The sequence below is a fragment of the Tiliqua scincoides genome, chromosome 1 (genome assembly GCF_035046505.1).
Source record: "Tiliqua scincoides isolate rTilSci1 chromosome 1, rTilSci1.hap2, whole genome shotgun sequence".
Taxonomy (NCBI): domain Eukaryota; kingdom Metazoa; phylum Chordata; class Lepidosauria; order Squamata; family Scincidae; genus Tiliqua; species Tiliqua scincoides.
The window spans coordinates 249,256,017-249,271,290 of record NC_089821.1 but is presented as its reverse complement, the minus strand read 5'-3'; the positions used below and the strand labels follow the sequence as shown (position 1 = coordinate 249,271,290).

The 15,274-nt window shown below is 43.1% G+C and overlaps 1 pseudogene; it reads left to right on the top strand.

The window, feature by feature from the left end:
• The first annotated feature begins 5,100 nt into the window (after positions 1 to 5,100).
• On the top strand, positions 5,101 to 5,208 carry LOC136637792 (5S ribosomal RNA; annotated as a pseudogene).
• The last annotated feature ends 10,066 nt before the right edge of the window (positions 5,209 to 15,274 follow it).

Sequence of the window (15,274 nt, the reverse complement as noted above, 5' to 3'; positions counted from 1 at the left end):
AATGTTGACACTCAGCATCAGTCTTCTGAGGCCAAGGATGGTCTTTTCGCCCCAAAGGACAACCTGAATTAGAGCTCAGTTGAGCAAATTTATATTGCATCACCACACAGCAAAGTCCTCCAACTTTCCATCTTCCAGCCAGTCCTTTAAACAGGACAAGGACAGAACTACCTGATGCCATGCCGCTCAAAGACCCAGTGCTGGTGGGGGCAATCTCCTCACGTTTGCACACTGGTGGCCTTCTGTGTACTCCGATGTGTGTACTCTGGAGTCTACTCAGTATTCTTCCTTGTTTAAAAAACAGCTTTTCTGGATCTCAAGTGGTTAAACTGTTTCATAGTCTACCACAAATTCCACAGGAAAAATATCAAATCAGTTCTGGCTTCCCTGGGGAAGGCAGATTTCCTCTGTTCCATAGACCTTTCAGAGGCTTACCTCCATATTTAATCAGGAGGGCCCACAAGCATTAGCTCAGATTTTGTTGCGCTGGCATCACTTTCAATACAGAGCATTCACACTCAGGTTGACATCATTCCCCAGGGTCTTGCTGACAGTTGTGGCTCATCTGCGCCAATAGGGGATCTTTGTTTACCCCTGCCTGGACAATTTTCTACTCAGAGCACCCTCCAGGGTTCAAGTCTTGAACAATGTCCTGACCATGATTAAATCCCTGGAATTCCTGGGATATGTGATCAACCATACAAAGAGTTCCCTTGTTCCTTCCTAGACCCTGGAACACCTCAGAGTTCTCATCAATACAAGATCCTTTCTGGCAGCACCATTTCAGGAGTGTTGTCTAAAGCTAAAGGGACTCCTGAAATTACCATAGATATATAGTACTTGAAATTTTTGCCAAGTAATCAAGCTCCAATTCTCACTTCACCTTATCTCCGGGTCAACCAGAGGGCAGAACCTTTCAACTCTGAACAGTTTTCGGTTCTTGCTAAAGCAGACTCATTTGTTTCTATAGCAGTGGTTTTCACCCGCTGCAGGGCTTCGGGGGCAGGCAGCAGGCAGCAACCCTGCCCAGGAGAAGCTTTGCATCTCCTGCTGTGAGGAAGGCTGCAACACAATCCTCATTTACTTGGGAGTAAGCCCTGTTGACTATTATGGCTGCAACCCGATCCACAGCATCTCCTGCTGACTGGGCAACCAGAAAAGCCTGGAGGAGGTCTGGGTGGAGTGAGAACAAGGGAGCCAGGGGCAGGCAAGCAGGTACGAAGCCAATGAGTCTGCTCAGGCTACCAGCCTAAGAATGGGCTGACTGAAGTCCCTTTTCCTTGCCACAGTTGCCTGCAGCTCCCCAAATCGACCCTCCCTGCCTCAACTTTGCCTTTCAGAAGAGGGGCATTGGGCCACAATCCTATCCACACTTTCCTGGGAGTAAGCCCCATTGACTATAATGGGACTTACTTCTGAGTAGACATGCCTGGGCTGGGCTCTCAGGTTCCTCTCCAACCCTACTTTCCTGGGAGTAAGCCCTATTGACTATAATGGGACTTCTGAGTAGACATGCCTAGAATTTGGCTTTTTTTCTGAAATACAGGAGCAGGCAATGGGGGGGGGAGAATGTGAGGCAAGTGATTCTGGACCTTTGGAAGGTGTGGACCAGTGAGGGGAGGGACAGTAGGAGAGGTGCTAACTGCAATTATGAGATGGGGGGAATGTGCCTAAGGACATTGGAATGTGCCTAGGACATTGCCTAAGGGGAATGTGCCTAAGGTGGGGTGGGGGAGAGGAGGAGAGAGAAGTGCCAATTGCCTGCTCCTGTATTTGAGAAAAAAGAGTGCAACCAAAAGCCCAATCCTAGGCATGTCTACTCAGAAGTAAGTCCCACAGGCACCTCCCCCTAGTCTTAACCTAATCCTAACCACATCGTAACCACACTTTCCTGAGAGTAAGCCCTTTGGACTTACTTCTGAGTAGACCTGGTTAGGATTGTGCCCTTTGTCATGTAACGATTTAATTGTATTAGTTATATTTATTAAAAATTAATTGTAATATAGTAATTTAATGTAAGTAAAAAACTGGGAGTGTGCCTTGACAATTTTAGTGCCTTGACAGTGTGCTGGGAGCTGAAAAAGGTTGAAAATGGCTGTTCTATAGTAACTTTCCTGGGGAAATTCCAGCCAAGGTTAATCTTTTATTCTCCTCTGTTTCCTTTCGCTGCTGCAACCTGGTTCCTTTTTGCAAATGCATTTGGCAGAAGTCTTTTATTTTTCAACACCAGGATGGGATCCTCCTTTCCATCAGAAATTCAATTCAGGCTACAATTCAATGTATCCTTACTTAAGAATAACACCCATGGAAAGCAGTGGGTCTACTTCTGAGTAAAAAGGTTTGCAAATATATGCAACTGCATCTCTCTGTTGTGAATTGAATTGCACACTCTTAGTTATGTGTTATGGGTTGTATGTTGTATGTAGAGCTTCTGGCACACACCAGACACCTTAAAGGTGGATTTGATTCATGGTTCTCTTGCAGTGGTTCCCAACCTTTTTGCGCATACCCCTTAGCAGCCCATTTCCATGAATTGTACACCCCTCATATTAGCTAAATGTTTGTACTTAATAATACAAGCCCTCATCTCCTCTATATGAGAGCCCAGACTTCATGTATTCATCACATACTTTCTCTTTTTATCTGTTTGAAGAACAGAAGACTCTGCCTTTGCACTGTTTTGCACCAGAAGTGTGCTGAGAAATTCTGGGTGATTTATCACTTTCCATATTATGTTTCAGCTTTTTTACTGTGCTGGTTTTCAATCACTGGTTCATAGATGAATGGATGACCAAAAACTAGCTATTGGTGGGGCTTTCACAGCCAACTAGCTACCTTTCTTCCTGCCTTGCTGGTCCTTGCAAGGCATTCTGGAGCATGACCTGCCTTTTTCTGCCATTATTCCATTCTTTTTCAAGTACTCCTAAAGGTCCTGTTGAGTGTCCCTGGGAGTACATGAATACCAGGTTGGGAACCACTGTTTTACTGGTATGTTGTTTACAGTGCACTTACTCTGATAGTGTTTACAAAAAGGTGGTGAAGGCCAGAATTTAAAAAGAATCAAAATGTATCTTATGTTCTTTTATTATGTTTTTAATAAATTAGAGACTACAGCTCTTAGGTAACAATTAGTGGTAGGTTATTTTTCAGGATCTGGCCTTGGATAAGATCAGACAAAACTATAGTCAGACACCCCCCCCCTAAGTTTAACCCCTGACTTATCTGAGGCTCATAGAAAATTCCATGATTGCTGGCTCAAAAACTTATCGGGGGGGGGGGGGGTTGACTTATAGGCAAGTGTCTGTGGTGGGTCTTGGTGGAGTCCTAATTCTGAGTGGGAAACCCACAAAAGGCCTGAAGCTCAATGGCTGAGCTCTGATAGGGCATTCTGCTTTGCACCTTTACTTGAGCAACTGTCAACCACCTAGACAACATACACCAATGGTCTGACTCAGTATCAGGCAGCTTCATATGCTGATATACTTCAAATTTAATATACCCAGAATTCTGACATTTTAAAAGTTTTGTTGGGTAGTGAAGCAATGGGACCTCAATCCCTCCTTCAAAAATGCTCAGGAATGACTAGTACAATATATTTTCACTCACATTACTACCCACAGAAAAACAAAATACATCAGCGGAAACGAGCGTCAACCCACCATTGCAGCAGTATGACTATCTGGGTATGAGTTGATTTCGTTCTGCAGACAATGTAGATTTTGGGTTGTGTGAGTCAGTCTTTAGTTTGTGCCTCTTCATTCTAGTACCTCTCATTTCTGAATCAGAAATAATTGCCTATAATTTTTAAAAATTTAATATGAAGAGTAGATGTACAATCTCACATTCTGATTCAAATTAAAACCATATTTTTGTGGACAGCTTAGCATTTCTACTATATTTCATTATTATAAAATAGTGGAATAGTGGTATGGTTCTCACCGCATGTGCTATTACAATTAGTGGTAGGTTATTTTTCAGGATCTGGCCTCAGGTAAAATCAGGCAAAATTATAGTCAGACACCCCCCTAAGTTTAACCCCTGACTTATCCGATGGTCATAGAAAATTCCATGATTTTTGGCTCAAAACCTGCCCTTGACTTATCTTTGGGTCAACTTATAGACGAGAATCTGCGGTAGTTCTCACATCCAGCTCCTTGGATGTGCTGCAGTTATCCCCCCCCCCCCCCGTTGGCAACCTTCAGTCCCGAAAGACTATGAATGGTAGTTCTGGAACAGCGTCTAGTGTGGCTGAAAAGGCCAATTTGGGAGTGACAATCCCTTCCACACTGGGAGCAAGTGCAGTCTGTCCCTGGTCTGTCTCCCTGGCTATGGGCCTTCCTTCTTTGCCCCAGTCTGTTGGCCAAGTCACTCTTCAAACTGGGAGAGGCCATGCTGCACAGCCTGCCTCCAAGTGGGACGCTCAGAGGCCAAGGTTTCCCATCTGTTGAGGTCCACTCCTAAGATCCCTATTGCAGATGTCCTTGTATTGCAGCTGTGGTCTACCTGTAGGGCACTTTCCTTGCATGAGTTCTCCATAGAGGACATCCTTTGGGATCCGGCCATTATCCATTCTCACAACATGACCGAGCCAACGCAGGCGTCTCTGTTTCAGCAGTGCGTACATGCTAGGAATTCCAGCACGTTCCAGGACTGTGTTGTTTGGAACTTTGTCCTGCCAGGTGATGCCGAGAATGCGTCGGAGGCAGCGAATGTGGAAAGCGTTCAGTTTCCTCTCCTGTTGTGAGCGAAGAGTCCATGACTCGCTGCAGTACAGAAGTGTACTCAGGACGCAAGCTCTGTAGACCTGGATCTTGGTATGTTCCGTCAGCTTCTTGTTGGACCAGACTCTCTGCTGCTAGGAATACTAGTCTCTCTTCAGGACCTAGTAACTTGGGCTCAGTTTCACACAAGGTGACTTTAAAAAGTCCTCCATCCCTTTCAGCCACAAATAGAGAGCTGTGTTCACTTACAAATCAGAATTCCCCTGCTTCAACCCCTGCTTCCACTGATGGTTGCAGAAGGAATGACTCATGAAAGGGGTGAGTGTGGAGGTTCCACACAGAACCATAACAGCCAGCTTATTAGGATGGGATGCACAGCATCTACAGCCATAGTACCCTGAAAACATCTGATCTCGAAGCTAAGCAGGGTCAGGCTTGGTTAGTACTTCAATGGGAGACCGCCTGGGAATACCGAGTGCTGTAGAAAAAAGAAAACGCTGCAGGTCTTTTCTTTTCACTCAGGGCAAGTGGACACCCCAGGAGGTTCTGGAAATGGAAAGCCATTCAGCTAGCTCTCAGAGTCTTCCACAGCTCCCTACAAGATCATCATAAACTTGGCAGAACAGACAATGTATCAGCCAAAGCTTTTAAATCACCAAGGAGGAACCAAGGCCTGAGGCCTAGCTCTAAAAGCCTCACTCCTTTTCTGCTAGGTCAAGACAAATTTACTCTCCTGACAAGCAGAACACCTAGCAGGAGTCCAGTACTCTGAGATGCACTGGCTCAGCCTCCAGAGGCTCAGGGAGCCGGAGTGGAGGTTATTAACCCCAGGCTTTCAAAGACATGACTCTTCATCTGAGCACTCCAGTCCTGTTTCGGTTCACATCAAGCGACAATGCCCAACTTAGTGATCCTTTTCAAGGTATCATCAGTAGGGTGCAGAAGCATGGATTATCTAAACACTGAATGGCCCATTCTATATGCCTTCTCCTCCCCTTTTACGCTTCTCCCTCTGGTTCTCAAAGTCATCTGTCTACTACATGCACAAGTCATTCTAGTAGCGCAGAGGTGGCCGAGGGGACCCTGGTTCCCAGATTTTCTCAAGTTATCCATCAGAGATCCTTGGAAATTTCCTCCCCATCAAGATCTCCTCTCCCAGGGGCCCCTCATTTACCCACAACCTATGCAGTTCCACCTGACTGTGTGGAGTTTGACAGGGTAGGACTAGCTCATCTTGGCTACTCTTGATTCCTGCCTTAATGGCATCTAGACACCATTCCACTTACAAAAGTTATGGTATCTGGAAAATATTTAGATACTGGTACCTCTACATGGCTTTTTCACCATCCAATCCCAGTGTGCCCACAGTCTTGGACTTCTTATAAGATGACTTGGACAAGGGCCTGCGGACTAACACCACAGACAGGCTGCAGCCTTTCAGGGGATCTTAGGAATGGATCTATTGAGTAGCCTATCAGGGCTCCATAGGAGCGGGTCTAGGAACTAAAATATTTCATCTCCCCATGTTAACCACACGTTAAGAGATTCCTGAGAGGCAATAACTCTCCTGAATCCTCCTCCTGTCAAGAGAATTCCTACTGGGACTTTAACAGGGTCTTGCAGGTTCTCACTGCCCCACGTTGCAAACCCCTGGCCAAAACTCCTATAAGAGAAATCATTTTCAAAGTTTCCTTTCTGATCAAAATCACTTCTGCTCTCAGAGTTTCAGAATTGGCTGCCCTATCCATACTTCCTGACCTTTGTGTGTTCCATAAAGAAAAGGTAATGCTATGTACTGACCACACTTATTCCCAAAGTAAACTCTTTATCTTATAGAGAGCAGGAAATCAGACTTCCCTTCTTTTGCAACAACCCAACCCATCCACGAGAGAAAATCTGGCACAGGTTGGATGTGAGAAGAGCACTCAATTTTTATATCTAACATACCGAGCTGCTTCATAAGTCTGAAGCTCTGTTCATTGACTTTCAGGGAAGCTCCACAGGAAAGAAAGTCTTCTCCATTTTAGCAAATTGGATAGTGGGATGCATAATAAAGTGCTATATAGAGCATTGGAGGTCTTTCCTCCTGAGGGTGAACACAACCTCTCAGAGGCGCAGTTAGCCTCAGGTGAGGCTACCTTTGCAAGGTGTGTTGCAAAGCAGCGACATGGACTTCTCTCCACATCTTCACCAAACTTTATCAGATTGATACTGCTGCTTCTTCAGATGCCTCCTTTGGAAGAAGGATTCTCGAAAAGGGTCCTTAATTCCTAAGTGAACATCCCTATCTCCCACCCAGAGGGGGTACTGCTCTTGAACATCCCATACTAAGGAATGCACCCTTCATCCACTGGAGAAAAGACGAATTCCTTACCTGGGAAGTCTTGTTCTCTGTGGAGGAAGGATGCATTCCACCCACCTCCTAAAACTGGGGACAATCTCTCTTTGGGATTTTTGGGGGCCAGGAGAAAGTAAAGTCAAAAACCTTTATTGGCATAAATAAATAAAAAACCAGGGGGTTAAACAGAAAAATATCCATATGCATTAATTCAGGGGTGTCAAACATAAGGCCCGGGGGCTGGATGCGGCCCGCAGAAGCTTTTCATCCGGCCGTCAGGCTCTCAACTGCTGAGCAGTGCTGAGGTGTTACTGCTAAAAGTGTTGCAAGGTTCAAAAAGCAAGACTCAGTACTCAAGGGTGATCGTCTGCAGGCTTTATTTTGTTGCAAGCATCTCATGTCTCAAAGCATGAGAGCAATTGTCAATGTTAACTGGACCCTTTATACTTTTCTGAGTTCTTTGTCTGGAAATCTGGACTTTCCATTCGCTGACAATTCGCATCATAGATGGGACTAACTCTTAATCGACTAAAGATAACATTAGAGACACCTGATAGGTGTGCTTCAAGTTACAGGTTTCCAAAAAAGGTAAAATCAGACATTTAAACATATTGAATTACAAAGTTTTCAAAAACCAGTAGGGGGTGCTACAATTCCATTGACCCAGTGTTGACCCAGTGTTGAACCTTATTCACATCCATCATTCCAATTAAGAGTGTTTTTGACATGTCTTCTTACCATCCTCATTAAAAGAGAGCAGTATAACACAAAGACAGGTGTGAAGGCCAACTTCATAAGATATTTTCTTGGCAGAACTTACTCATCCCTCACTAGGATGGCCTGGTATGAGCGGCCTATCTTATCTTTTCTGCGTTCCTTTTCTTTGTGTTAGTCCAAACATTGAACACCTGTGAAGCCTCTCTGCAAACTAAAGCATCTTGTCTTTTCTTAAGACCTTTCTAAAATCAAGCAACCTTTTGGTTCCTTGAGAACTACTTCTAATGAATACTATGTCTCCATATGTGAATTACAATTTAGGGCAAAGATTATTTTGCCCTGGCTCTTGGAGGCCTAAACAGCTTCTGTGAGCAGCTTCTCTGAGACTAACAATTTTGCTTCAGCTTTTTACTATTCTCTGTGTTTCCATGCTTTAGCAATGTGGCTTTTAAGCTATTTACTTGAATGACATATTACCCAGGTTGCTGTCACCCTGGTTATTCTGCCACCTTCCATCAACAGGGCAGCCCCCACGAAAATTGTGCTCTCCCATATCTTGAAATATGATAAAGATTTGCATGTTTTCCGTTCTGTCATTTGTAGTTAATTATTATTATTATTAACAGTATTTATATACCGCTTTTCAACTAAAAGTTCACAAAGTGGTTTACAGAGAAAAATCAAACAAATAATGGCTCCCTGTCCCAAAAGGGCTCACAATCTAAAAAGATGCAAAAAGAACACCAGCAGACAGCCACTAGAAAAGACACCGCTGGGGTGAGGTGGGCCAGTTACTCTCCCCCTGCTAAAAAGAGGAGCACCCACTTGAAAAAGTGCCTCTTGCCCAATTAGCATCCAATTAATGAATTCCTAAGTGAGAAAAAGTGCTTATTTTTGGTTATGAGTTGTTCCTGCCCTCATAACCAAATCACTTCCACATCACTTCCGGCCCTATTCCCCTCTCTTATTCTATGCACCATTTAACTTGACTCAAGGCTCTTCCTAGTTTCTACTTCTGACTGCGCCTGGAGATTTATTTTCCTTTCAGGAGTTACTGTGGATTGGTTCTTAAATTCAACATACTGTCTGGGAAATGAGAGCCCTCTGTGTGGAGGAGGTCATGTGACTTGATTAGACCCTGCCTAGTAACACAAGGGCAAACCCATACTAAGGAATGCACCCTTCCTCCACAGAGAACAAGATTTCCCAGGTAAGGAATTCATCTTTTCTTATATTTAAAAAGTATTTCCTTTCTTTATGACTACATGACTTTAAGTTTTCTTCTTAACCGAAGTATCCCAAATGCTGCTGTGTAAACCAACTATACTGATAAAAGATAGCAGGAAGAGTTTAATGGTTCTTCTATTATGTGGCTTTTTGGGGGGGGGGGGTAGAAATCTGATCTTAATTTCTTAAAATTAAACCTCTTAATTATTAAACCTCTTAATTATTGAGGCCAGACAAAATACTCTGAGATTACAGCAAATCGTTAGAATGCATGATCAAAATATACATGTTCAGAAATTGATATATCATGCCAAGTCTATGTGGAATTTCTAAATCTCATGTTAATGTAAAACTGCATTACATTATAGCCAATTAAGGACCTCATTTTATATTGGTTGTATATGAGGTGAGAGTACATTACTAAGGGCCCAGTCCTATCCAACTTTCCAGCACCTATGCAGCTGCAATGCAGCCCTGAGGTAAGGGAACAAACATTCCCTTATATTGAGGAGGGCTCTGTGTGTGTCTCCCCACCAGAGGATGCAGCGCCTACCCCATTGGTACGACTGCACTGGCACTGGAAAACTGGATAGGATTGGGCCCTAACCTAGCTATGATTAGGAGGTGATCAGGATCATGTATCAGGCTCAAGCTCTTCGTTTCTTTCCTGCTTTCTTGCTGACATGCAATTTTTTTCCCCTTTGAACACTAAATGTGACAAAGTATTACATATACAGCAACAAGAACACAAAGTCTTGTGCCATGTTAGAGATTAAGAGCCCAATCCTGATGCAGCTGTGCCAAGAAGGTGTGCACTGCATCCAGCAGGAGAGAGGTTACCCAAGGTAAGCCCAGGGTCTGCCTATGAGTCTCGTCAGACATTCAATACCACATTTGGTGGCATATATCCAAGGAGAGGAGAGGGGCAAGGAGCATTGGAATGGGGAGGGGGAATAGGATCTGGTGTGTGCTAGTGCTGCCGGTGGGGCCCAGCGATGGAGCTATGGTGCTGCCACCTTTTGAGGCAGCACACACAGAATGGCCACCAATGGCATGCTGTGCACACCATCAGCAGCCATTTACAACAGTGGAAGTGACCCATTGTCTTATCTTGCTCCATCTGGCAGCCCAATTTTAGAGCGGATTGGGCTGAACACATGTATTGCAGCAGTAGCTTTTGTAAACTATAGTCCTATTCATGCAGCTGATGAAGTAGACTGTAACCCATGAAAGCTGATTCTTAATAAATGTGCTGCTCTTTAAGGTCAATTCACAAGAGACTATGGCCCAAATCCTAACCCACTTTCCAGCACTGGCATAGCAGTGCCAATGGGACATGTGCTGCATCCTGCCATTGGGTGGCATTCATTGAGGCCTCCTCAAAGTAAGGGAATGTTTGTTCTCTTACCTCGGAGCTGCATTGCCCTTATGTTGGTGCTGGAAAGTGGGTTAGGATTGTGCCCTTTGCTGCTGCAGACTGGCACAGCTGTGCCTCTAGAATTTGCACCGATATTAACCATACTAACCATATTTATTTGTCACCAGGGTTTGCAACCCAGCTTCTAATTCTGTTTGCAAAACCCAGTTTAAAGCTAGGTATTGTTAATGCTGTCCTCAGTGCAAATGTAATGCCAACAATGGGAAGGAGAACCATCTGCACCAGACTTTTGCTGTGAAAGAAATGTTGCATTTTCTTGTGTTCTGGGATGGGTATAAGAAGAAACCAATTTCACTTGATCAACTTATTTCATCTGATGTGCCTCTACATTTCCTATTTATACTAATTGGATAATAAGACTGTACTACCCCCATGTGTAAAACATGTTGAAATTAACTTAGGAAAGCTGTCATAAATCTTAGAAATCATCAACATTCAATTGCAGAAACATTGGCTAGCTTTAAAATAATAGGTTTTTGAAAGGTTAGTGTGTCACATGTCACCCCATAAATATTCCCCTCACTGGCATAAGCTTCTAAAGCAGAAATATGGAATTATCCTGGCTTTAAAGAGCTGGAAATTCTGATTAGCATGGAAAGCCTTCCTTCAAGTTCACTTTAGGTTTCTGGCATTCTGAATGAAAGAAGAGGTGTTTTCTTAGCAATCAAAGCAATTCATAGTTCTAGAGCAACTTACGGGCTCCAGTGTGCTGTGTAGGAGTATTTTAGTTCTGGCTGTGTGGTAATTCTTAAAAGTGAGCAGGAGTTGACAGGCAGCAATCAGAATTATCTAACTTTATTGAAATTCATAGGGTAAGAAGGAGAAAAAAATCCAGCTAAGTTTATGTGCAATGTAGTTTGAGCTGACATGGGTACAATAGCATCCTTTGCTTTAAAAGTGGAGCAAATCAGTTACGCTAAGTTAGCTAGGAGTTGCAATCAAAAAGGGTTCTATCAAATACTGGCATCAAGTAATTCTGTGATGGCTGAAATGCCTTTGTTAATATCATGTAAAACTGTTGTTCTCAATCACACACTTATGCTCTTAAAAAAACATACCCCTCTGCCAAATCCTGTGCCAAGTAAATCAGATTTGTTTGATGCCAATCTGTCACTATGTCACTCAATATACTGGTGATGGACAGCCCAATCCTGAGCTGCCTAGCCTGTAGGGCTGCAGCAGTGCAGAAAGTGACTGCCGCTACATCTGGCATGCCCCAGACAGCCACTGCTGCCTCCTCGGGGGAAGGGGACTTTCATCCCCCAGGGTAAAGCAAGTAGCCCCACAATGGGGCTACTCAATTCTACAATGACCTGAGGGTCAGCATAGAATTTAGAGCCTCCGTGTTGGGCAGATAGTCCGACACGGAGGCTCAGGATCCAGTTTTTGGTTAATATCTAGTTCCAGACAAAAGTAGTATGGCATTCCTAACATGATAATTCATGACATTGCACTATCATAACAGTTCCTCATTCTTGACAGTGCAGGAGCTGATAGGAAAAACTCTTAGCTTATACAGAGTGATAGCATTAGAGTAATTCTCAGATTTAAGCTGAGCATGTTAATATGCTTGCAAATCTATTTCAGGATGGATCCTTGCATAACTAATTTAGATCAAGCAAGTGACCTCATCTCTCAAGTATCAAAAAAGAATCTTTGTATACAAAGTAACTCAGACAGCTGAAGTCTGACCTACAGGAGCAATTTGTAATAGGGGGCTGGAAATGTATTCATTTCCATTTGCATGCTCTTCTGAAGACTTTTCACATTTCAGATTCAGCAACAATACAGCAATATATTAATTGCATGAAAATATTAATCCCAGGAAGACAAGTGAAACCTAACTTAGCCCATTGTATGTTAAGAGTTAGAAAATTAGTATCCAACTAATTGGATGCTAATGTAGTGTAGTCCTCATAGGCGCCAATACGTGTTTCCCTTTGGCAGTAAATATTAGCTGTAGGGGTTGGGGCCATTCTGAATCAGGGTTGATAGGAAAGGGTTAAAAATCCTTCCACCCATATTGGCATCAGAATCCCAATCAGCTCCCCTCCCCAGCCCTGCGGTTGCTCTTTAGAGAGTAAAAAATAAGCAGCTCCAAGCATTAATGTAATGTAATGGGTAGCTCAGCTGAGTCCTTTTGTGTTATGACATAAACCCTTCTGTCTGTAGATCACATGACTAGTGAAGCAAACACATGAGGGGGGGACAGGAAAAAGAAGCTGGATGGATTTCTTAAATCAAGTAGAATATACTTGCCCTATGAAACATTGGGGGGGGGGTCCTTCTTAAAATCTTAGGGAGGGGCAGTAGGCCAAGGCTTGATTCAGTGCACCAAGGTTTGAGTGGACCAAGGTAAAAGCTTTCTCAGACACTCTCCCCCAGGTGCCAAGCTGTATTGAAAGAGTTGCTGAGTCAGGGGAGAAAGAAGGTGGGGAGACAAATAGTTGTGATTTAGCTGTGTCCTTATTTTGATTTCCCAAGGGGTGGGGTGGGTTTGATACAACAGAACACAAAGTAATGACCACAACCTGATGGGTTCCCTCACTCTAAAGTTCAGGAACAACTTCTCCCAGATCAGGTGGAACCTAGCTGTCCATTCTAGGTAGCAGCCAGCCTACCTGACTTTGGAGGAGAACAGTATCCCTTGAAGCCACATCCAGCCAATCAGGGGGCAATGGTCTGCTGCAGGGTTGGCTCTTTGCCCTGGATGGGATTGATGTGTCATGGCCAAGTCCCCAGTTAGAGAAACAGTCAGTGCTGGGGTATTTCCCCTTTCCTTTGCCTGGCTGACAGCACCATCTCTTATTATTCTCTTGGCCAATTCCCCCTGCTTGTCTTGTCCTTTCCTCTCTGGTACTTCCCCTCTATCCCCTCTCTTCCTCAAGCTCTACACAATCGACCTCAGCCTGTCAACACTTTTTATTTTGCCTCTAATGCTGCCTCCTCCAATTTCTTGTTCAACCGCAGGGTGACCAGATACAATGGAGGACACAGGGCCTATAACCATTGTCTATAGAAGAGGGAATTTTGGCAGGTGCAGCTCTTTAAACCCTTCCATGTTGAGCTACACCTGCCAAAATTCCCTCTTCTATACAATGGTTAAAGGTGTAGACCCTGTGTCCTCCGTTGTATCTGATCACCCTGTCCAATCTTCACTTTCTTTTTTGCTTTCCCTCTCCCAGCCACTTGCCTCATTCTCTGCTCTTTCTTCTCAAGGCTTTCACTTTCACCTTTCTTCCCCAGTATCAGCCTTCCTGCTTCACCTTGTCCTTCTCCTCAGTCCCCCCCCCCTCCAATCTCTGGTTCGGTCTTCTTCATGAAACAACTACTCTGGAAGGATTCAGCTTTCATGCCCCCAATTTCTATGAGTTATAACAAAGGCTTTTCTGATCCTAGTTAGCACGTTATGTGCCAATGTTGGTTAACTAGAGTCTCATACTGCAGGAAACTGAAAGCACTTCACACTTTAGATGATATCCTGGGCTTGGTGCTTAAAGCTTCAAGGGTAAAGCACATCCCAAAATCTGAAAATAGTCAGTGGATATATAATAAAAGCTGCAGTTGACTATGGCTACTTGGCATGTATTCATTTAATCGGTGGCAATGCACCCCACTTTATGCAAACACCAATAAAACACCAAAGAACAAAGGCTCCTCTGTTAACTGACCCTGATATAAACTGATATACAAATATTAGCATTTTAATTGACTGGATGTTGTAGAGTAATTTAGCTAAAATGCTATACAGTCTTACAAGGATCAGAGGAACTAATTCATTTACAATGGAACCATCATCATTTACATGGAAATATGGCAATGTCTTATATTCTCTGTATATACAGCCATTTGGCATGTAAATGTTTTTTTTTTTTAACTTTACAGTACTAGGGCGCAGGCCTTCAAAAAGGGGGAGGGTTCTTCTTTGATTACATTGGTTGCATATTTTCTTAATTGTTTCACTTCTGGAACATGGAATCCTTATTATGAGCCTCTGATAACAGGACATCAATCAGTAATTTTCTTTAAGCCAAACAGCATTTTATATTAGATGTGTAGTTTGGCTGGGTACATTTATTTTTAACTTGAATAGTAGCATTGAGCAGGGAGGGGGGAGGGTCAGGATTGAGACTGTGGTGCATGGAGAGGCAGTATTTAAACTTTTCCTGTGTCACAGTCTTGATGAAAATCTCCCTCCCAGGCAGCTATCTGATTGGAAGAGAAGGTGCCATTGGCAGCTCCCTTCAGGAGACCATTTTCATCAGGATTATAGTGCAAGGCTAAGAAGATGAGTGCCCATCTCACCATATACCATGGTTTTTCTGACTTTCTTGGATCAGCTGCAATGGAAATGTTAAGCTGCTATTTAAATTTGTTTTGTTTTGTTTTTTTGCAACGAAGTTTATTTATTTATTACAGATACAGGTAAGGAAAATAGGTTAGACTTAGGGCTGGGACTACACAGGTTACACATGAGGGTATTGGCCATCGATTACAACATGCATTTTTTAGTATAAAAAAAAAATGATTATGTCTAAAAACAAAATTATTCATCAATACAAAAATTATCATATTTGTTAATCTACTGATTTATAATTTAACTAAACAATCAATTTTAGATAAAAATATTATCTATCCAATCATAAAAAGGCTTCAAATTTTACTTATACGAGAGTACACTATTCTTGCCGCTAAACTAATATTTAGAATAAAATATTTCTTATCTGATTCTTAATTTCTGATGTCGCATTTAAGAGGAATGTTTCCAGTTTGAATGGCAATACACACTTCAATATCTCTTGTAACAGTTTATATATCATTTTCCAATATTTC